Source organism: Hydractinia symbiolongicarpus, chromosome 9 (assembly GCF_029227915.1).
Source record: "Hydractinia symbiolongicarpus strain clone_291-10 chromosome 9, HSymV2.1, whole genome shotgun sequence".
NCBI classification, from domain to species: Eukaryota; Metazoa; Cnidaria; class Hydrozoa; order Anthoathecata; family Hydractiniidae; genus Hydractinia; species Hydractinia symbiolongicarpus.
The window spans coordinates 8,142,896-8,164,248 of record NC_079883.1 but is presented as its reverse complement, the minus strand read 5'-3'; the positions used below and the strand labels follow the sequence as shown (position 1 = coordinate 8,164,248).

Below are 21,353 nucleotides of genomic sequence, written 5' to 3'. Positions count from 1 at the left end.
ACTTTATGTAGCATAAAATTTTATGTAGCATAAAATTTAAACAGAAAGCAGGACAAAGTTTGATATAAAAAGCTAGCCGTAATATTTTTTATGGATGTGTGGCTATAAAAATAGCCGTTTTTTGTTTGGTAAGATGCTTAGGCACGTTCCCCACGAATTCTTCTTGCCAACTGGATGTCTTTAGGCATGATTGTAACTCGTTTTGCGTGAATGGCACACAAGTTAGTATCCTCGAACAAGCCAACAAGGTACGCTTCAGAAGCCTCTTGCAGAGCCATAACGGCTGTGCTCTGGAATCGCAGATCTGTTTTGAAGTCCTGAGCAATTTCTCGCACAAGACGCTGGAAAGGCAACTTGCGGATCAAGAGCTCGGTTGACTTCTGGTATCTTCTGATTTCTCTGAGAGCAACTGTACCAGGTCTGTAACGATGTGGTTTTTTCACTCCTCCAGTAGCTGGTGCGCTTTTCCTCGCAGCTTTAGTGGCGAGTTGTTTTCGTGGAGCCTTTCCTCCAGTAGATTTACGTGCAGTTTGCTTTGTACGAGCCATATTTTAAGAAGTCGATGTAGTACGGATACACAAGACGGTCTAAAATGCACTATCGCGCCAAAGTTTTATTTCTCATATTGATTGACAGCTAAGGTTCAAAACAAACCATTTGATTGGTGCTAAGAAAGTAATTTCTGATTGGCTGCATAATGACATTACGCTCATTACTTTAACATTTTTATAAAATCTGTGTTTTTTGGCTACGGGAAAACGGCTGTATCTTCTGATACACAAAAGCTTTTGACTTTTTTTTTTTTTAGTAAGTAGCAGAAGGTTGGCGAATTCCAACGATGCCAAATTTATTGCCTTACTGAAACATTAAGACCACGAATTTTTAAAAAAACTACAGTTTTACTTAAAAAAATGTACAAAATGTTCGGAACATTTTGTAATGACGCAACTCTATTGGTTAATTAGGGTGTTTTCCACGAGCAGTAGGTAATTTTATGGCCTCTTTTTAAAGCTGTCTGAATTCTGTTAACTCAAACGTTGTTTTTGTACTCGTTCTGTACGCAACTATATCAATATGTCTGGACGCGGAAAAGGAGGTAAAGGATTGGGAAAAGGAGGTGCTAAACGTCACCGAAAAATTCTTCGTGATAACATTCAGGGAATCACAAAACCTGCTATTCGGCGTCTTGCTCGACGAGGTGGTGTCAAACGTATCTCTGGCCTTATCTATGAGGAAACCAGAGGTGTACTGAAGGTTTTCTTAGAGAATGTTATTCGTGATGCTGTAACCTACACAGAGCACGCTAAACGCAAGACCGTTACCGCTATGGATGTTGTTTATGCCTTAAAACGTCAAGGAAGAACTCTTTACGGATTCGGAGGTTAAGCGTTGTCATTGCTCAACAAAAACGGCTATTTTATAGCCACAAATCTTTTAAAACATTACTTTGTGCACGCTTCCAAATTACACAATGTGTAAAGTCTTGTCACAGTTACATTTATTGCTATACGATACTATGTCATATATGACACAAAAAAAATTTAGAAATACTTTGTAGGGTTAATTTGCCTGGGAGTGTTTCCGTGAAAAGCTGGGTTAAGTTAATGTAAGCAATAACATGGATCAATGTACTTGTCTTTTCTGCAAGTACAGCTAATAATACGTATGAAAAGTGAAGCTAATCCACACACACATGGGGAAGTATTTTAAATGTAGGCTAGTGTTCTTAAGCACATTATTTAGAAGTTTTATTAACTTCGGTTAACTTGTAGTGACGCCAAGTAAATGTTTTTTTAAAGATGTGTGGTCTTAAAAAAGACCGTTTGTGTTTGGTAGACGTTGGTTTACTTGCTGCTTGTGTATTTTGTGACGGCTTTTGTTCCTTCACTGACTGCGTGTTTTGCAAGTTCTCCAGGCAAGAGAAGACGTACTGCGGTTTGAATTTCACGAGAAGAGATGGTCGACTTTTTGTTTTGAAGAGCCAAACGCGAAGCTTCGGAAGCAATGCGCTCAAAGATGTCGTTGACAAATGAGTTCATGATGCTCATAGCTTTGCTTGAAACTCCGACATCTGGGTGAACTTGTTTCAAAACATTGTAGATGTAAATAGCATAACTTTCCTTTCTCTTTCTCTTGCGTTTCTTTTCACCCAGTTCCACCAATCTTTCCTCCTTTTTTGCCGGCTCTTTTTTCACCTTTCTTGGCTACTTTAGGTGCCTGTTTTCCTCCTTTAGCTGCTGCGTCAGACATGGTTAAAATTTTTGCTACTTAACTTGTAAATAAGCATTAAACTGCAAGTCAAAACTTTTTGTTTATAAGTAAAAAAATCGGATCGAATTCGATCCGAAAACGCCGATACGCAATTTAATTGGTTAAAAAAAAAATCTTTTGTTTAATACTTAATTATGATTGGTTAAAAAAACATGATTCGATCCTATTTTTATGATGAAAAAACGAGTAAAGTTTATTTCGTTAACACTTACGTTAAATATTCGTACGTTTTTGTATTAACTTACAAATCAAATCGCAGTTATGTCTGGACGTGGAAAAGGTGGAAAAGCTAAGGCTAAAGCCAAGACAAGATCCTCAAGAGCTGGACTTCAATTTCAGTCGGTAGAGTGCATAGATTCCTTCGTAGAGGGCACTATGCTAACCGAATTGGATCTGGAGCACCAGTTTACTTAGCAGCCGTCTTGGAATATTTATCTGCTGAGATATTGGAGTTGGCTGGTAACGCAGCAAGAGACAACAAAAAAGCTAGGATTATTCCAAGACATTTACAATTGGCTGTTCGTAATGATGAAGAATTAAACAAACTTTTGAGCGGTGTAACCATTGCAGCTGGTGGTGTTTTGCCAAACATCAAGCTGTCTTACTCCCAAAGAAGAACGACAAAGGACAGAAGAAGTAAACCGCTACACTCAGAAAACAACGGCTATTTTTATAGCCACACATCTTTAAAAAAACATTGTTTTTTTCACAAAACTATAACCTTAAAGTCTAATAGATAATCCATGCATACGCCTTGTCCTAAGTAACTCAAAGAAATTAAATAAAAAAATTTGATCACAACGTCAAAATAAATTGCACGTATTTGCACCTACTAATGTCTACGGCCATACCACGATGAACACACCCGTTCTCGTCTGATCACGGAAGTTAAGCATCGTCGGGCCGGATAGTACTTGGATGGGGGGACCGCCTGGGAACTCCCGGTGTCGTAGGCTTTCATTTTCATTTGCTGTGATATATTTCTTGTTATAACAATTAAGGAACGTGGCGGTTGTTGAAAGTGTTTCCTATGACATTTTCCTACGACATTTTCAGGTGATAGTACGAGAAAAAAGAGCTTTCAAATGCATACAAACTCGATCTATTGCCGATCATCCAATAACCCTGACGAATGGCAAATAAAATAAAATTCCGCCGCCTTCCGAGGACTTATATCGCAATCACGTTCGTAACAGCCAAGCGAGGTTTTACCTTAGCGTTTAAGTCACCACCGACATTGGCCGCGCAACTTTTCTAAGCTCATTCATTTTGACTTAAGGAGGGGGCGAGCGCGGACGCAGGCCCCCACTACCAGAAATTGTACGGTCGAGTTACTGACGTTTGCAGTAATCGCAGAGGTCAGCCCAAGCGTAGTGCAATGCAAGAGCCTCACTCTGGAAGAAAACCCTCATTGATCAGTCTTTACTTCCCCGTCAGGTAAGTATGAGTTGGAACTGCACCGTAGCATGAGGGTACCCTTCAAAGTTTGTTAATGCTTGTGGCTTGAGTGTGTTATAAACTGCCGTGTCGCGGGGCATAGGCTGTATTCTCCCCCAGTGTACGCGTTTTGTTCCCGCCGTAGACTATGCAGAGTGCCGTCGGAAAGAGGACTGCTATTATTCTTTTATTGCTTATGTGGGCCGCCATCGGTAATAGTGCAACACCAAGGCAACCCGTGGTCACGGCGTGAATGAATCCACCTCCATGACCCAAGGCCAAAAATCAGATTAATATACTGACCATTCAGAGAATGGCCTACCAGATATTAAACTGATAAGAACAGATACTACACTTGATCTTAGCCATTAGGCCGAGAAGCGATAAAGAACAAGCGTTGCCATGATAGGCATCGTCCACACACCGTAACTGCTTGTGGAGCATGTCACGTTACTGTAAAGCTTACAACTGTCACCGCGTACGGATGGACGGCGACATAGTAAAAATCACGGCTGTTGATTTAGCCGTAGGATGGAGAGCGACTGTAGCGAGTGGATGGTAACTTACATGAATGCTAACAAAGCGACGATACTAAGTGCGTGATATTACTTTCCAATATGTCTGCGTACATTCCGTTTATCAACGCATTACGCCAGAACGTGCGCGCGCGTTACACAGTAGACCATGCAGCCGAAATGCGACAGTGCGACCCTGCCAGGAGTCGAACCTGGAATCCCCTGATTCGTAGTCAGATGCCTTATCCATTGGGCCACAGGGCCATGCTTATGACTTCGCCCCATCGTCATTTTGCTTGCGCATTCGTTTTACTTACGACAGAATTCTTCGTGTTTGTAGCCATGAAAGAAAGGGACTTCTGTGAGTGAATTTTTTTACTGTGGTCTAATAAAAAAGTCGAAACGCAGTGCCCAATATATGAATTGCTCCTAATAGCCGGAAACAGGCCGTGTCGATGATGTAGGCCGACATACGCAACGCAAACCAAAGAACGCTTTATGAAAATCCTAACACGAGCGCGGAAGAAGCCCAAATTAACAGACTAGATGTAATGCTGAAGACCTCAAACTCCAGCAGCTTCTCTTGCAGACTATTGCGTCGTACTACAAATAAAAATTAACATGCTTTCGCATAGTCGCGGCACCCAAAACGGACATTATACGATGTACAGAAACACACATTTCTGTTTTCGCGCCAAATCAATTCCCGGGAGTGGTACTTTTACGTCCGCATACTTCGCACCGTCTTAAATTATATCTCATTTACACGGTAATGTTTAGTATACTTCTACTGTGATAACAAGCATCGTTTATCGTTGGATTGTTGTAAGAAAACATTAAAAATGAGTGAAGCAGCTTCTCCAAAGAAAATCGCACCCAAGAAGAAACCTGCTGCAAAGAAGACAGCTGATCACCCTAAATATGTGGACATGATCAAGGCTGCTATCGCTACCCTAAAGGAACGCGGTGGTTCATCTCGCCAAGCTATTACAAAATATATTCATGCAAATTACAAAGTTGCTGAAAACTCAGATCATCATCTGAAAATGCTCTTAAACGAGGAGTAACATCAGGCGATTTGATTCAAACTAAAGGCACTGGTGCTTCTGGATCATTCAAGCTAGGTCAGGTAAAAAAAGAAAAACCTAAGAAAAAGGCCGCAGCAAAAAAGCCAACGGCAAAGAAGCCTACTGCAAAGAAAAGTACACCAAAAAAGAAGCCAGCAAAGAAGAGCACGCCAAAGAAAGCAGCAAAGAAGCCTGCCACAAAGAAAGCCTCGGCTAAGAAACCAGCAGCTAAGAAACCCACAAAGAAGCCTGTTGCTAAAAAACCTGCAGCAAAGAAGGTCAAAAAGACTCCCAAAAAGGCAGCAAAGAAGACCGCAAAAAAATAATTTGTGTGTATCTGGCTATTACATTAACAAACGGCTATTTTATAGCCACACATTTACAAAAAAACATTATCTTGGTACAAAGTTAAACTTGTTTAAGTCACTTAAACAGTTAAAAAAGAGTAAATTTAAGATTAGATTCCCTAAGTTTAAGTATTTTCGTTTTTAAATTTCTTATTTTCTTGCTTTTACTTTTCTTGCCCTTCATATTTTTAACATTGTCAAACTTTATGTAGCATAAAATTTTTATGTAGCATAAAATTTAAACAGAAAGCAGGACAAAGTTTGATATAAAAAGCTAGCCGTAATATTTTTTATGGATGTGTGGCTATAAAAATAGCCGTTTTTTGTTTGGTAAGATGCTTAGGCACGTTCCCCACGAATTCTTCTTGCCAACTGGATGTCTTTAGGCATGATTGTAACTCGTTTTGCGTGAATGGCACACAAGTTAGTATCCTCGAACAAGCCAACAAGGTACGCTTCAGAAGCCTCTTGCAGAGCCATAACGGCTGTGCTCTGGAATCGCAGATCTGTTTTGAAGTCCTGAGCAATTTCTCGCACAAGACGCTGGAAAGGCAACTTGCGGATCAAGAGCTCGGTTGACTTCTGGTATCTTCTGATTTCTCTGAGAGCAACTGTACCAGGTCTGTAACGATGTGGTTTTTTCACTCCTCCAGTAGCTGGTGCGCTTTTCCTCGCAGCTTTAGTGGCGAGTTGTTTTCGTGGAGCCTTTCCTCCAGTAGATTTACGTGCAGTTTGCTTTGTACGAGCCATATTTTAAGAAGTCGATGTAGTACGGATACACAAGACGGTCTAAAATGCACTATCGCGCCAAAGTTTTATTTCTCATATTGATTGACAGCTAAGGTTCAAAACAAACCATTTGATTGGTGCTAAGAAAGTAATTTCTGATTGGCTGCATAATGACATTACGCTCATTACTTTAACATTTTTATAAAATCTGTGTTTTTTGGCTACGGGAAAACGGCTGTATCTTCTGATACACAAAAGCTTTTGACTTTTTTTTTTTTTAGTAAGTAGCAGAAGGTTTGGCGAATTCCAACGATGCCAAATTTATTGCCTTACTGAAACATTAAGACCACGAATTTTTAAAAAAACTACAGTTTTACTTAAAAAAATGTACAAAATGTTCGGAACATTTTGTAATGACGCAACTCTATTGGTTAATTAGGGTGTTTCCACGAGCAGTAGGTAATTTTATGGCCTCTTTTTAAAGCTGTCTGAATTCTGTTAACTCAAACGTTGTTTTTGTACTCGTTCTGTACGCAACTATATCAATATGTCTGGACGCGGAAAAGGAGGTAAAGGATTGGGAAAAGGAGGTGCTAAACGTCACCGAAAAATTCTTCGTGATAACATTCAGGGAATCACAAAACCTGCTATTCGGCGTCTTGCTCGACGAGGTGGTGTCAAACGTATCTCTGGCCTTATCTATGAGGAAACCAGAGGTGTACTGAAGGTTTTCTTAGAGAATGTTATTCGTGATGCTGTAACCTACACAGAGCACGCTAAACGCAAGACCGTTACCGCTATGGATGTTGTTTATGCCTTAAAACGTCAAGGAAGAACTCTTTACGGATTCGGAGGTTAAGCGTTGTCATTGCTCAACAAAAACGGCTATTTTTATAGCCACAAATCTTTTAAAACATTACTTTGTGCACGCTTCCAAATTACACAATGTGTAAAGTCTTGTCACAGTTACATTTATTGCTATACGATACTATGTCATATATGACACAAAAAAAATTTAGAAATACTTTGTAGGGTTAATTTGCCTGGGAGTGTTTCCGTGAAAAGCTGGGTTAAGTTAAATGTAAGCAATAACATGGATCAATGTACTTGTCTTTTCTGCAAGTACAGCTAATAATACGTATGAAAAGTGAAGCTAATCCACACACACATGGGGAAGTATTTTAAATGTAGGCTAGTGTTCTTAAGCACATTATTTAGAAGTTTTATTAACTTCGGTTAACTTGTAGTGACGCCAAGTAAATGTTTTTTTAAAGATGTGTGGTCTTAAAAAAGACCGTTTGTGTTTGGTAGACGTTGGTTTACTTGCTGCTTGTGTATTTTGTGACGGCTTTTGTTCCTTCACTGACTGCGTGTTTTGCAAGTTCTCCAGGCAAGAGAAGACGTACTGCGGTTTGAATTTCACGAGAAGAGATGGTCGACTTTTTGTTTTGAAGAGCCAAACGCGAAGCTTCGGAAGCAATGCGCTCAAAGATGTCGTTGACAAATGAGTTCATGATGCTCATAGCTTTGCTTGAAACTCCGACATCTGGGTGAACTTGTTTCAAAACATTGTAGATGTAAATAGCATAACTTTCCTTTCTCTTTCTCTTGCGTTTCTTTTCACCAGTTCCACCAATCTTTCCTCCTTTTTTGCCGGCTCTTTTTTCACCTTTCTTGGCTACTTTAGGTGCCTGTTTTCCTCCTTTAGCTGCTGCGTCAGACATGGTTAAAAATTTTTGCTACTTAACTTGTAAATAAGCATTAAACTGCAAGTCAAAACTTTTTGTTTATAAGTAAAAAAATCGGATCGAATTCGATCCGAAAACGCCGATACGCAATTTAATTGGTTAAAAAAAAAATCTTTTGTTTAATACTTAATTATGATTGGTTAAAAAAACATGATTTCGATCCTATTTTTATGATGAAAAAACGAGTAAAGTTTATTTCGTTAACACTTACGTTAAATATTCGTACGTTTTTGTATTAACTTACAAATCAAATCGCAGTTATGTCTGGACGTGGAAAAGGTGGAAAAGCTAAGGCTAAAGCCAAGACAAGATCCTCAAGAGCTGGACTTCAATTTCCAGTCGGTAGAGTGCATAGATTCCTTCGTAGAGGGCACTATGCTAACCGAATTGGATCTGGAGCACCAGTTTACTTAGCAGCCGTCTTGGAATATTTATCTGCTGAGATATTGGAGTTGGCTGGTAACGCAGCAAGAGACAACAAAAAAGCTAGGATTATTCCAAGACATTTACAATTGGCTGTTCGTAATGATGAAGAATTAAACAAACTTTTGAGCGGTGTAACCATTGCAGCTGGTGGTGTTTTGCCAAACATTCAAGCTGTCTTACTCCCAAAGAAGAACGACAAAGGACAGAAGAAGTAAACCGCTACACTCAGAAAACAACGGCTATTTTTATAGCCACACATCTTTAAAAAAACATTGTTTTTTTCACAAAACTATAACCTTAAAGTCTAATAGATAATCCATGCATACGCCTTGTCCTAAGTAACTCAAAGAAATTAAATAAAAAAATTTGATCACAACGTCAAAATAAATTGCACGTATTTGCACCTACTAATGTCTACGGCCATACCACGATGAACACACCCGTTCTCGTCTGATCACGGAAGTTAAGCATCGTCGGGCCGGGATAGTACTTGGATGGGGGACCGCCTGGGAACTCCCGGTGTCGTAGGCTTTTCATTTTCATTTGCTGTGATATATTTCTTGTTATAACAATTAAGGAACGTGGCGGTTGTTGAAAGTGTTTCCTATGACATTTTCCTACGACATTTTCAGGTGATAGTACGAGAAAAAAGAGCTTTCAAATGCATACAAACTCGATCTATTGCCGATCATCCAATAACCCTGACGGAATGGCAAATAAAATAAAATTCCGCCGCCTTCCGAGGACTTATATCGCAATCACGTTTCGTAACAGCCAAGCGAGGTTTTACCTTAGCGTTTAAGTCACCACCGACATTTGGCCGCGCAACTTTTCTAAGCTCATTCATTTTGACTTAAGGAGGGGGCGAGCGCGGACGCAGGCCCCCACTACCAGAAATTGTACGGTCGAGTTACTGACGTTTGCAGTAATCGCAGAGGTCAGCCCAAGCGTAGTGCAATGCAAGAGCCTCACTCTGGAAGAAAACCCTCATTGATCAGTCTTTACTTCCCCGTCAGGTAAGTATGAGTTGGAACTGCACCGTAGCATGAGGGTACCCTTCAAAGTTTGTTAATGCTTGTGGCTTGAGTGTGTTATAAACTGCCGTGTCGCGGGGCATAGGCTGTATTCTCCCCCAGTGTACGCGTTTTGTTCCCGCCGTAGACTATGCAGAGTGCCGTCGGAAAGAGGACTGCTATTATTCTTTTATTGCTTATGTGGGCCGCCATCGGTAATAGTGCAACACCAAGGCAACCCGTGGTCACGGCGTGAATGAATCCACCTCCATGACCCAAGGCCAAAAATCAGATTAATATACTGACCATTCAGAGAATGGCCTACCAGATATTAAACTGATAAGAACAGATACTACACTTGATCTTAGCCATTAGGCCGAGAAGCGATAAAGAACAAGCGTTGCCATGATAGGCATCGTCCACACACCGTAACTGCTTGTGGAGCATGTCACGTTACTGTAAAGCTTACAACTGTCACCGCGTACGGATGGACGGCGACATAGTAAAAATCACGGCTGTTGATTTAGCCGTAGGATGGAGAGCGACTGTAGCGAGTGGATGGTAACTTACATGAATGCTAACAAAGGCGACGATACTAAGTGCGTGATATTACTTTCCAATATGTCTGCGTACATTCCGTTTATCAACGCATTACGCCAGAACGTGCGCGCGCGTTACACAGTAGACCATGCAGCCGAAATGCGACAGTGCGACCCTGCCAGGAGTCGAACCTGGAATCCCCTGATTCGTAGTCAGATGCCTTATCCATTGGGCCACAGGGCCATGCTTATGACTTCGCCCCATCGTCATTTTGGCTTGCGCATTCGTTTTACTTACGACAGAATTCTTCGTGTTTGTAGCCATGAAAGAAAGGGACTTCTGTGAGTGAATTTTTTTACTGTGGTCTAATAAAAAAGTCGAAACGCAGTGCCCAATATATGAATTGCTCCTAATAGCCGGAAACAGGCCGTGTCGATGATGTAGGCCGACATACGCAACGCAAACCAAAGAACGCTTTATGAAAATCCTAACACGAGCGCGGAAGAAGCCCAAATTAACAGACTAGATGTAATGCTGAAGACCTCAAACTCCAGCAGCTTCTCTTGCAGACTATTGCGTCGTACTACAAATAAAAATTAACATGCTTTCGCATAGTCGCGGCACCCAAAACGGACATTATACGATGTACAGAAACACACATTTCTGTTTTCGCGCCAAATCAATTCCCGGGAGTGGTACTTTTACGTCCGCATACTTCGCACCGTCTTAAATTATATCTCATTTACACGGTAATGTTTAGTATACTTCTACTGTGATAACAAGCATCGTTTATCGTTGGATTGTTGTAAGAAAACATTAAAAATGAGTGAAGCAGCTTCTCCAAAGAAAATCGCACCCAAGAAGAAACCTGCTGCAAAGAAGACAGCTGATCACCCTAAATATGTGGACATGATCAAGGCTGCTATCGCTACCCTAAAGGAACGCGGTGGTTCATCTCGCCAAGCTATTACAAAATATATTCATGCAAATTACAAAGTTGCTGAAAACTCAGATCATCATCTGAAAATGGCTCTTAAACGAGGAGTAACATCAGGCGATTTGATTCAAACTAAAGGCACTGGTGCTTCTGGATCATTCAAGCTAGGTCAGGTAAAAAAAGAAAAACCTAAGAAAAAGGCCGCAGCAAAAAAGCCAACGGCAAAGAAGCCTACTGCAAAGAAAAGTACACCAAAAAAGAAGCCAGCAAAGAAGAGCACGCCAAAGAAAGCAGCAAAGAAGCCTGCCACAAAGAAAGCCTCGGCTAAGAAACCAGCAGCTAAGAAACCCACAAAGAAGCCTGTTGCTAAAAAACCTGCAGCAAAGAAGGTCAAAAAGACTCCCAAAAAGGCAGCAAAGAAGACCGCAAAAAAATAATTTGTGTGTATCTGGCTATTACATTAACAAACGGCTATTTTTATAGCCACACATTTACAAAAAAACATTATCTTGGTACAAAGTTAAACTTGTTTAAGTCACTTAAACAGTTAAAAAAGAGTAAATTTAAGATTAGATTCCCTAAGTTTAAGTATTTTCGTTTTTAAATTTCTTATTTTCTTGCTTTTACTTTTCTTGCCCTTCATATTTTTAACATTGTCAAACTTTATGTAGCATAAAATTTTTATGTAGCATAAAATTTAAACAGAAAGCAGGACAAAGTTTGATATAAAAAGCTAGCCGTAATATTTTTTATGGATGTGTGGCTATAAAAATAGCCGTTTTTTGTTTGGTAAGATGCTTAGGCACGTTCCCCACGAATTCTTCTTGCCAACTGGATGTCTTTAGGCATGATTGTAACTCGTTTTGCGTGAATGGCACACAAGTTAGTATCCTCGAACAAGCCAACAAGGTACGCTTCAGAAGCCTCTTGCAGAGCCATAACGGCTGTGCTCTGGAATCGCAGATCTGTTTTGAAGTCCTGAGCAATTTCTCGCACAAGACGCTGGAAAGGCAACTTGCGGATCAAGAGCTCGGTTGACTTCTGGTATCTTCTGATTTCTCTGAGAGCAACTGTACCAGGTCTGTAACGATGTGGTTTTTTCACTCCTCCAGTAGCTGGTGCGCTTTTCCTCGCAGCTTTAGTGGCGAGTTGTTTTCGTGGAGCCTTTCCTCCAGTAGATTTACGTGCAGTTTGCTTTGTACGAGCCATATTTTAAGAAGTCGATGTAGTACGGATACACAAGACGGTCTAAAATGCACTATCGCGCCAAAGTTTTATTTCTCATATTGATTGACAGCTAAGGTTCAAAACAAACCATTTGATTGGTGCTAAGAAAGTAATTTCTGATTGGCTGCATAATGACATTACGCTCATTACTTTAACATTTTTATAAAATCTGTGTTTTTTGGCTACGGGAAAACGGCTGTATCTTCTGATACACAAAAGCTTTTGACTTTTTTTTTTTTTAGTAAGTAGCAGAAGGTTTGGCGAATTCCAACGATGCCAAATTTATTGCCTTACTGAAACATTAAGACCACGAATTTTTAAAAAAACTACAGTTTTACTTAAAAAAATGTACAAAATGTTCGGAACATTTTGTAATGACGCAACTCTATTGGTTAATTAGGGTGTTTCCACGAGCAGTAGGTAATTTTATGGCCTCTTTTTAAAGCTGTCTGAATTCTGTTAACTCAAACGTTGTTTTTGTACTCGTTCTGTACGCAACTATATCAATATGTCTGGACGCGGAAAAGGAGGTAAAGGATTGGGAAAAGGAGGTGCTAAACGTCACCGAAAAATTCTTCGTGATAACATTCAGGGAATCACAAAACCTGCTATTCGGCGTCTTGCTCGACGAGGTGGTGTCAAACGTATCTCTGGCCTTATCTATGAGGAAACCAGAGGTGTACTGAAGGTTTTCTTAGAGAATGTTATTCGTGATGCTGTAACCTACACAGAGCACGCTAAACGCAAGACCGTTACCGCTATGGATGTTGTTTATGCCTTAAAACGTCAAGGAAGAACTCTTTACGGATTCGGAGGTTAAGCGTTGTCATTGCTCAACAAAAACGGCTATTTTTATAGCCACAAATCTTTTAAAACATTACTTTGTGCACGCTTCCAAATTACACAATGTGTAAAGTCTTGTCACAGTTACATTTATTGCTATACGATACTATGTCATATATGACACAAAAAAAATTTAGAAATACTTTGTAGGGTTAATTTGCCTGGGAGTGTTTCCGTGAAAAGCTGGGTTAAGTTAAATGTAAGCAATAACATGGATCAATGTACTTGTCTTTTCTGCAAGTACAGCTAATAATACGTATGAAAAGTGAAGCTAATCCACACACACATGGGGAAGTATTTTAAATGTAGGCTAGTGTTCTTAAGCACATTATTTAGAAGTTTTATTAACTTCGGTTAACTTGTAGTGACGCCAAGTAAATGTTTTTTTAAAGATGTGTGGTCTTAAAAAAGACCGTTTGTGTTTGGTAGACGTTGGTTTACTTGCTGCTTGTGTATTTTGTGACGGCTTTTGTTCCTTCACTGACTGCGTGTTTTGCAAGTTCTCCAGGCAAGAGAAGACGTACTGCGGTTTGAATTTCACGAGAAGAGATGGTCGACTTTTTGTTTTGAAGAGCCAAACGCGAAGCTTCGGAAGCAATGCGCTCAAAGATGTCGTTGACAAATGAGTTCATGATGCTCATAGCTTTGCTTGAAACTCCGACATCTGGGTGAACTTGTTTCAAAACATTGTAGATGTAAATAGCATAACTTTCCTTTCTCTTTCTCTTGCGTTTCTTTTCACCAGTTCCACCAATCTTTCCTCCTTTTTTGCCGGCTCTTTTTTCACCTTTCTTGGCTACTTTAGGTGCCTGTTTTCCTCCTTTAGCTGCTGCGTCAGACATGGTTAAAAATTTTTGCTACTTAACTTGTAAATAAGCATTAAACTGCAAGTCAAAACTTTTTGTTTATAAGTAAAAAAATCGGATCGAATTCGATCCGAAAACGCCGATACGCAATTTAATTGGTTAAAAAAAAAATCTTTTGTTTAATACTTAATTATGATTGGTTAAAAAAACATGATTTCGATCCTATTTTTATGATGAAAAAACGAGTAAAGTTTATTTCGTTAACACTTACGTTAAATATTCGTACGTTTTTGTATTAACTTACAAATCAAATCGCAGTTATGTCTGGACGTGGAAAAGGTGGAAAAGCTAAGGCTAAAGCCAAGACAAGATCCTCAAGAGCTGGACTTCAATTTCCAGTCGGTAGAGTGCATAGATTCCTTCGTAGAGGGCACTATGCTAACCGAATTGGATCTGGAGCACCAGTTTACTTAGCAGCCGTCTTGGAATATTTATCTGCTGAGATATTGGAGTTGGCTGGTAACGCAGCAAGAGACAACAAAAAAGCTAGGATTATTCCAAGACATTTACAATTGGCTGTTCGTAATGATGAAGAATTAAACAAACTTTTGAGCGGTGTAACCATTGCAGCTGGTGGTGTTTTGCCAAACATTCAAGCTGTCTTACTCCCAAAGAAGAACGACAAAGGACAGAAGAAGTAAACCGCTACACTCAGAAAACAACGGCTATTTTTATAGCCACACATCTTTAAAAAAACATTGTTTTTTTCACAAAACTATAACCTTAAAGTCTAATAGATAATCCATGCATACGCCTTGTCCTAAGTAACTCAAAGAAATTAAATAAAAAAATTTGATCACAACGTCAAAATAAATTGCACGTATTTGCACCTACTAATGTCTACGGCCATACCACGATGAACACACCCGTTCTCGTCTGATCACGGAAGTTAAGCATCGTCGGGCCGGGATAGTACTTGGATGGGGGACCGCCTGGGAACTCCCGGTGTCGTAGGCTTTTCATTTTCATTTGCTGTGATATATTTCTTGTTATAACAATTAAGGAACGTGGCGGTTGTTGAAAGTGTTTCCTATGACATTTTCCTACGACATTTTCAGGTGATAGTACGAGAAAAAAGAGCTTTCAAATGCATACAAACTCGATCTATTGCCGATCATCCAATAACCCTGACGGAATGGCAAATAAAATAAAATTCCGCCGCCTTCCGAGGACTTATATCGCAATCACGTTTCGTAACAGCCAAGCGAGGTTTTACCTTAGCGTTTAAGTCACCACCGACATTTGGCCGCGCAACTTTTCTAAGCTCATTCATTTTGACTTAAGGAGGGGGCGAGCGCGGACGCAGGCCCCCACTACCAGAAATTGTACGGTCGAGTTACTGACGTTTGCAGTAATCGCAGAGGTCAGCCCAAGCGTAGTGCAATGCAAGAGCCTCACTCTGGAAGAAAACCCTCATTGATCAGTCTTTACTTCCCCGTCAGGTAAGTATGAGTTGGAACTGCACCGTAGCATGAGGGTACCCTTCAAAGTTTGTTAATGCTTGTGGCTTGAGTGTGTTATAAACTGCCGTGTCGCGGGGCATAGGCTGTATTCTCCCCCAGTGTACGCGTTTTGTTCCCGCCGTAGACTATGCAGAGTGCCGTCGGAAAGAGGACTGCTATTATTCTTTTATTGCTTATGTGGGCCGCCATCGGTAATAGTGCAACACCAAGGCAACCCGTGGTCACGGCGTGAATGAATCCACCTCCATGACCCAAGGCCAAAAATCAGATTAATATACTGACCATTCAGAGAATGGCCTACCAGATATTAAACTGATAAGAACAGATACTACACTTGATCTTAGCCATTAGGCCGAGAAGCGATAAAGAACAAGCGTTGCCATGATAGGCATCGTCCACACACCGTAACTGCTTGTGGAGCATGTCACGTTACTGTAAAGCTTACAACTGTCACCGCGTACGGATGGACGGCGACATAGTAAAAATCACGGCTGTTGATTTAGCCGTAGGATGGAGAGCGACTGTAGCGAGTGGATGGTAACTTACATGAATGCTAACAAAGGCGACGATACTAAGTGCGTGATATTACTTTCCAATATGTCTGCGTACATTCCGTTTATCAACGCATTACGCCAGAACGTGCGCGCGCGTTACACAGTAGACCATGCAGCCGAAATGCGACAGTGCGACCCTGCCAGGAGTCGAACCTGGAATCCCCTGATTCGTAGTCAGATGCCTTATCCATTGGGCCACAGGGCCATGCTTATGACTTCGCCCCATCGTCATTTTGGCTTGCGCATTCGTTTTACTTACGACAGAATTCTTCGTGTTTGTAGCCATGAAAGAAAGGGACTTCTGTGAGTGAATTTTTTTACTGTGGTCTAATAAAAAAGTCGAAACGCAGTGCCCAATATATGAATTGCTCCTAATAGCCGGAAACAGGCCGTGTCGATGATGTAGGCCGACATACGCAACGCAAACCAAAGAACGCTTTATGAAAATCCTAACACGAGCGCGGAAGAAGCCCAAATTAACAGACTAGATGTAATGCTGAAGACCTCAAACTCCAGCAGCTTCTCTTGCAGACTATTGCGTCGTACTACAAATAAAAATTAACATGCTTTCGCATAGTCGCGGCACCCAAAACGGACATTATACGATGTACAGAAACACACATTTCTGTTTTCGCGCCAAATCAATTCCCGGGAGTGGTACTTTTACGTCCGCATACTTCGCACCGTCTTAAATTATATCTCATTTACACGGTAATGTTTAGTATACTTCTACTGTGATAACAAGCATCGTTTATCGTTGGATTGTTGTAAGAAAACATTAAAAATGAGTGAAGCAGCTTCTCCAAAGAAAATCGCACCCAAGAAGAAACCTGCTGCAAAGAAGACAGCTGATCACCCTAAATATGTGGACATGATCAAGGCTGCTATCGCTACCCTAAAGGAACGCGGTGGTTCATCTCGCCAAGCTATTACAAAATATATTCATGCAAATTACAAAGTTGCTGAAAACTCAGATCATCATCTGAAAATGGCTCTTAAACGAGGAGTAACATCAGGCGATTTGATTCAAACTAAAGGCACTGGTGCTTCTGGATCATTCAAGCTAGGTCAGGTAAAAAAAGAAAAACCTAAGAAAAAGGCCGCAGCAAAAAAGCCAACGGCAAAGAAGCCTACTGCAAAGAAAAGTACACCAAAAAAGAAGCCAGCAAAGAAGAGCACGCCAAAGAAAGCAGCAAAGAAGCCTGCCACAAAGAAAGCCTCGGCTAAGAAACCAGCAGCTAAGAAACCCACAAAGAAGCCTGTTGCTAAAAAACCTGCAGCAAAGAAGGTCAAAAAGACTCCCAAAAAGGCAGCAAAGAAGACCGCAAAAAAATAATTTGTGTGTATCTGGCTATTACATTAACAAACGGCTATTTTTATAGCCACACATTTACAAAAAAACATTATCTTGGTACAAAGTTAAACTTGTTTAAGTCACTTAAACAGTTAAAAAAGAGTAAATTTAAGATTAGATTCCCTAAGTTTAAGTATTTTCGTTTTTAAATTTCTTATTTTCTTGCTTTTACTTTTCTTGCCCTTCATATTTTTAACATTGTCAAACTTTATGTAGCATAAAATTTTTATGTAGCATAAAATTTAAACAGAAAGCAGGACAAAGTTTGATATAAAAAGCTAGCCGTAATATTTTTTATGGATGTGTGGCTATAAAAATAGCCGTTTTTTGTTTGGTAAGATGCTTAGGCACGTTCCCCACGAATTCTTCTTGCCAACTGGATGTCTTTAGGCATGATTGTAACTCGTTTTGCGTGAATGGCACACAAGTTAGTATCCTCGAACAAGCCAACAAGGTACGCTTCAGAAGCCTCTTGCAGAGCCATAACGGCTGTGCTCTGGAATCGCAGATCTGTTTTGAAGTCCTGAGCAATTTCTCGCACAAGACGCTGGAAAGGCAACTTGCGGATCAAGAGCTCGGTTGACTTCTGGTATCTTCTGATTTCTCTGAGAGCAACTGTACCAGGTCTGTAACGATGTGGTTTTTTCACTCCTCCAGTAGCTGGTGCGCTTTTCCTCGCAGCTTTAGTGGCGAGTTGTTTTCGTGGAGCCTTTCCTCCAGTAGATTTACGTGCAGTTTGCTTTGTACGAGCCATATTTTAAGAAGTCGATGTAGTACGGATACACAAGACGGTCTAAAATGCACTATCGCGCCAAAGTTTTATTTCTCATATTGATTGACAGCTAAGGTTCAAAACAAACCATTTGATTGGTGCTAAGAAAGTAATTTCTGATTGGCTGCATAATGACATTACGCTCATTAATTTAACATTTTTATAAAATCTGTGTTTTTTGGCTACGGGAAAACGGCTGTATCTTCTGATACACAAAAGCTTTTGACTTTTTTTTTTTTTAGTAAGTAGCAGAAGGTTTGGCGAATTCCAACGATGCCAAATTTATTGCCTTACTGAAACATTAAGACCACGAATTTTTAAAAAAACTACAGTTTTACTTAAAAAAATGTACAAAATGTTCGGAACATTTTGTAATGACGCAACTCTATTGGTTAATTAGGGTGTTTCCACGAGCAGTAGGTAATTTTATGGCCTCTTTTTAAAGCTGTCTGAATTCTGTTAACTCAAACGTTGTTTTTGTACTCGTTCTGTACGCAACTATATCAATATGTCTGGACGCGGAAAAGGAGGTAAAGGATTGGGAAAAGGAGGTGCTAAACGTCACCGAAAAATTCTTCGTGATAACATTCAGGGAATCACAAAACCTGCTATTCGGCGTCTTGCTCGACGAGGTGGTGTCAAACGTATCTCTGGCCTTATCTATGAGGAAACCAGAGGTGTACTGAAGGTTTTCTTAGAGAATGTTATTCGTGATGCTGTAACCTACACAGAGCACGCTAAACGCAAGACCGTTACCGCTATGGATGTTGTTTATGCCTTAAAACGTCAAGGAAGAACTCTTTACGGATTCGGAGGTTAAGCGTTGTCATTGCTCAACAAAAACGGCTATTTTTATAGCCACAAATCTTTTAAAACATTACTTTGTGCACGCTTCCAAATTACACAATGTGTAAAGTCTTGTCACAGTTACATTTATTGCTATACGATACTATGTCATATATGACACAAAAAAAATTTAGAAATACTTTGTAGGGTTAATTTGCCTGGGAGTGTTTCCGTGAAAAGCTGGGTTAAGTTAAATGTAAGCAATAACATGGATCAATGTACTTGTCTTTTCTGCAAGTACAGCTAATAATACGTATGAAAAGTGAAGCTAATCCACACACACATGGGGAAGTATTTTAAATGTAGGCTAGTGTTCTTAAGCACATTATTTAGAAGTTTTATTAACTTCGGTTAACTTGTAGTGACGCCAAGTAAATGTTTTTTTAAAGATGTGTGGTCTTAAAAAAGACCGTTTGTGTTTGGTAGACGTTGGTTTACTTGCTGCTTGTGTATTTTGTGACGGCTTTTGTTCCTTCACTGACTGCGTGTTTTGCAAGTTCTCCAGGCAAGAGAAGACGTACTGCGGTTTGAATTTCACGAGAAGAGATGGTCGACTTTTTGTTTTGAAGAGCCAAACGCGAAGCTTCGGAAGCAATGCGCTCAAAGATGTCGTTGACAAATGAGTTCATGATGCTCATAGCTTTGCTTGAAACTCCGACATCTGGGTGAACTTGTTTCAAAACATTGTAGATGTAAATAGCATAACTTTCCTTTCTCTTTCTCTTGCGTTTCTTTTCACCAGTTCCACCAATCTTTCCTCCTTTTTTGCCGGCTCTTTTTTCACCTTTCTTGGCTACTTTAGGTGCCTGTTTTCCTCCTTTAGCTGCTGCGTCAGACATGGTTAAAAATTTTTGCTACTTAACTTGTAAATAAGCATTAAACTGCAAGTCAAAACTTTTTGTTTATAAGTAAAAAAATCGGATCGAATTCGATCCGAAAACGCCGATACGCAATTTAATTGGTTAAAAAAAAAATCTTTTGTTTAATACTTAATTATGATTGGTTAAAAAAACATGATTTCGATCCTATTTTTATGATGAAAAAACGAGTAAAGTTTATTTCGTTAACACTTACGTTAAATATTCGTACGTTTTTGTATTAACTTACAAATCAAATCGCAGTTATGTCTGGACGTGGAAAAGGTGGAAAAGCTAAGGCTAAAGCCAAGACAAGATCCTCAAGAGCTGGACTTCAATTTCCAGTCGGTAGAGTGCATAGATTCCTTCGTAGAGGGCACTATGCTAACCGAATTGGATCTGGAGCACCAGTTTACTTAGCAGCCGTCTTGGAATATTTATCTGCTGAGATATTGGAGTTGGCTGGTAACGCAGCAAGAGACAACAAAAAAGCTAGGATTATTCCAAGACATTTACAATTGGCTGTTCGTAATGATGAAGAATTAAACAAACTTTTGAGCGGTGTAACCATTGCAGCTGGTGGTGTTTTGCCAAACATTCAAGCTGTCTTACTCCCAAAGAAGAACGACAAAGGACAGAAGAAGTAAACCGCTACACTCAGAAAACAACGGCTATTTTTATAGCCACACATCTTTAAAAAAACATTGTTTTTTTCACAAAACTATAACCTTAAAGTCTAATAGATAATCCATGCATACGCCTTGTCCTAAGTAACTCAAAGAAATTAAATAAAAAAATTTGATCACAACGTCAAAATAAATTGCACGTATTTGCACCTACTAATGTCTACGGCCATACCACGATGAACACACCCGTTCTCGTCTGATCACGGAAGTTAAGCATCGTCGGGCCGGGATAGTACTTGGATGGGGGACCGCCTGGGAACTCCCGGTGTCGTAGGCTTTTCATTTTCATTTGCTGTGATATATTTCTTGTTATAACAATTAAGGAACGTGGCGGTTGTTGAAAGTGTTTCCTATGACATTTTCCTACGACATTTTCAGGTGATAGTACGAGAAAAAAGAGCTTTCAAATGCATACAAACTCGATCTATTGCCGATCATCCAATAACCCTGACGGAATGGCAAATAAAATAAAATTCCGCCGCCTTCCGAGGACTTATATCGCAATCACGTTTCGTAACAGCCAAGCGAGGTTTTACCTTAGCGTTTAAGTCACCACCGACATTTGGCCGCGCAACTTTTCTAAGCTCATTCATTTTGACTTAAGGAGGGGGCGAGCGCGGACGCAGGCCCCCACTACCAGAAATTGTACGGTCGAGTTACTGACGTTTGCAGTAATCGCAGAGGTCAGCCCAAGCGTAGTGCAATGCAAGAGCCTCACTCTGGAAGAAAACCCTCATTGATCAGTCTTTACTTCCCCGTCAGGTAAGTATGAGTTGGAACTGCACCGTAGCATGAGGGTACCCTTCAAAGTTTGTTAATGCTTGTGGCTTGAGTGTGTTATAAACTGCCGTGTCG

General features: G+C 40.2%; 11 non-coding genes and 1 pseudogene across 11 annotated transcripts; 5 read left to right on the top strand and 7 right to left on the bottom strand.

The window, feature by feature from the left end:
• Nucleotides 1-3,108: 3,108 nt before the first annotated feature.
• Nucleotides 3,109-3,227, top strand: LOC130659389 (5S ribosomal RNA). Its single transcript, XR_008986601.1, has one exon. It is a non-coding gene; the product is annotated as a 5S ribosomal RNA (ribosomal RNA).
• A 324-nt stretch (nucleotides 3,228-3,551) lies between these two features.
• On the bottom strand, nucleotides 3,552-3,716 carry LOC130659649 (U1 spliceosomal RNA). The gene has a single exon (XR_008986853.1). It is a non-coding gene; the product is annotated as a U1 spliceosomal RNA (small nuclear RNA).
• Nucleotides 3,717-3,901: 185 nt separating this feature from the next.
• On the bottom strand, nucleotides 3,902-4,093 carry LOC130660704 (U2 spliceosomal RNA). Its single transcript, XR_008987902.1, has one exon. It is a non-coding gene; the product is annotated as a U2 spliceosomal RNA (small nuclear RNA).
• Nucleotides 4,094-4,890: 797 nt separating this feature from the next.
• Nucleotides 4,891-5,713, top strand: LOC130656139 (histone H1-delta-like; annotated as a pseudogene).
• A 3,239-nt stretch (nucleotides 5,714-8,952) lies between these two features.
• Nucleotides 8,953-9,071, top strand: LOC130659953 (5S ribosomal RNA). The gene has a single exon (XR_008987157.1). It is a non-coding gene; the product is annotated as a 5S ribosomal RNA (ribosomal RNA).
• Nucleotides 9,072-9,399: 328 nt separating this feature from the next.
• LOC130659648 (U1 spliceosomal RNA) lies at nucleotides 9,400-9,564 on the bottom strand. The gene has a single exon (XR_008986852.1). It is a non-coding gene; the product is annotated as a U1 spliceosomal RNA (small nuclear RNA).
• Nucleotides 9,565-9,749: 185 nt separating this feature from the next.
• On the bottom strand, nucleotides 9,750-9,941 carry LOC130660703 (U2 spliceosomal RNA). Its single transcript, XR_008987901.1, has one exon. It is a non-coding gene; the product is annotated as a U2 spliceosomal RNA (small nuclear RNA).
• Nucleotides 9,942-14,804: 4,863 nt separating this feature from the next.
• Nucleotides 14,805-14,923, top strand: LOC130659940 (5S ribosomal RNA). Its single transcript, XR_008987144.1, has one exon. It is a non-coding gene; the product is annotated as a 5S ribosomal RNA (ribosomal RNA).
• A 328-nt stretch (nucleotides 14,924-15,251) lies between these two features.
• LOC130659646 (U1 spliceosomal RNA) lies at nucleotides 15,252-15,416 on the bottom strand. Its single transcript, XR_008986850.1, has one exon. It is a non-coding gene; the product is annotated as a U1 spliceosomal RNA (small nuclear RNA).
• A 185-nt stretch (nucleotides 15,417-15,601) lies between these two features.
• Nucleotides 15,602-15,793, bottom strand: LOC130660702 (U2 spliceosomal RNA). Its single transcript, XR_008987900.1, has one exon. It is a non-coding gene; the product is annotated as a U2 spliceosomal RNA (small nuclear RNA).
• Nucleotides 15,794-20,656: 4,863 nt separating this feature from the next.
• On the top strand, nucleotides 20,657-20,775 carry LOC130659928 (5S ribosomal RNA). Its single transcript, XR_008987132.1, has one exon. It is a non-coding gene; the product is annotated as a 5S ribosomal RNA (ribosomal RNA).
• Nucleotides 20,776-21,103: 328 nt separating this feature from the next.
• Nucleotides 21,104-21,268, bottom strand: LOC130659644 (U1 spliceosomal RNA). The gene has a single exon (XR_008986849.1). It is a non-coding gene; the product is annotated as a U1 spliceosomal RNA (small nuclear RNA).
• Between the last annotated feature and the right edge of the window lie 85 nt (nucleotides 21,269-21,353).